Raw genomic sequence first — 1,477 nt, forward strand, 5'->3', positions numbered from 1 at the left:
TTTTCCATATCTTTTATGTTTTCTATCTCCTTGTCTCCATACTACATTACAAGGAATTTTCCTAAATTCATTTGATTGTTTACTGGATTATATTATCAACTCTTTCTAATCTGCTACTTAATCCATCCGCTAAACTTGCTTTGTTTTGTTTTGCTTTCCAGACAGAGTCTCCCTCTGTTGTCCAGGCTGGAGTGCAATGGCGCAATCTCGGCTCACTGCAACCTCTGCCTCCTGGGTTCAAGCGATTCTCTGGTCTCAGTCTCCTGAGCAGCTGGTACTACAAGCGCACACTGCCAAGCCTAATTTGTTTGTTTGTTTGAGACTAAGTCTCACTCTGTTGCCCAGCCTGGAGTGCAATGGCGCAATCTTGGCTCACTTCAACCTCCGCCCCCCAAGTTCAAGCGATTCTTCTGCCTCAGCCTCCTGAGTAGCTGGGATTACAGGCGTGTGCCACCACACCTGGCTAATTTTTGTATTTTTAGTAGAGATGGGGTTTCACCATGTTGGTCAGGCTGGTCTCCAACTCCTGACCTCATGATCCGCCAGCGTTGGCCTCCCAAAGTGCTGGGATTACAGGCGTGAGCCATCACGCCCGGTCCATTCACTAAACTTTGGTGTTAATCAAATTAAAACATATTTTTTGGTCATCCCGCGGACTGTGACACCCAGCACGGAGCCGCAGGGGTGGCTGTCCGGAGTCGGAGTCGGAGTTGTGGTGACCAGCTGCAAGCATTCCCGTTGCGTCCTCCTGGGGAAGAGGAAAGGGTCTTTCGGAGCTGGCAGTTTCCAGCTCCCTGGGGGTCATTTGGAGTTTCGTGAGAGCTGGGAAGAATGTGCTGGAAGGGAAACGGGAAGAAGCTCTTCACCTGAAAAATGTTCGCGTTGCCTCAGTTGTAACTTCTTTCATTGGGAAGGAAAATTACCATTATGTTATATATTAACTAAAGGAGAAGTGGACGTGACTCATGATTCAGAACCAAAGAATGTAGAGCCTGAAAAAAAAATGAAAGTTGGGAGTGGGTTCCCTGGGAAGAATTTCCTCCACTAGACCAGCTTTTCTGGGCCCTGCGTTCTTTGAAAGAACAAGGCTATGATCCACTTAAAGAAGATCTGAACCATCTGGTAGGATGCAAAGGAAATCGTCTCTAGGGGGCTGAGAAGATTGCTTGATTTTCTTTAAAAGACAAAAACAAGATCGGGTTAGAGAATGAAAAATATCTACATTTCGGAACAACTTCATTTTATCTATAAAAGTTCTTGTGATCACCAGTTTATTTCCAGTCTCTTGATGCACCCACCACACTTTCACCCAGTACTTGAGAACATTTTTTTGAAATATGTAATTGAATTGTATTTCAGACACAGAATATATGATAAATAATGATATTATTTATGGGTAATCTGCTTTCCATGTTTATCTACGACATTTACTGTGCAGTTTGTCATTACTAGCTTACGTGGAATAGGATGCTGTCGA

The 1,477-nt window shown here is 44.3% G+C and overlaps 1 pseudogene; it reads left to right on the plus strand.

The window, feature by feature from the left end:
- Nucleotides 1-541: 541 nt before the first annotated feature.
- On the plus strand, nt 542-1,275 carry LOC103793231 (nucleotide triphosphate diphosphatase NUDT15 pseudogene; annotated as a pseudogene).
- Nucleotides 1,276-1,477: the final 202 nt, after the last annotated feature.

The sequence above is a fragment of the Callithrix jacchus genome, chromosome 5, assembly GCF_049354715.1.
Source record: "Callithrix jacchus isolate 240 chromosome 5, calJac240_pri, whole genome shotgun sequence".
Taxonomy (NCBI): domain Eukaryota; kingdom Metazoa; phylum Chordata; class Mammalia; order Primates; family Cebidae; genus Callithrix; species Callithrix jacchus.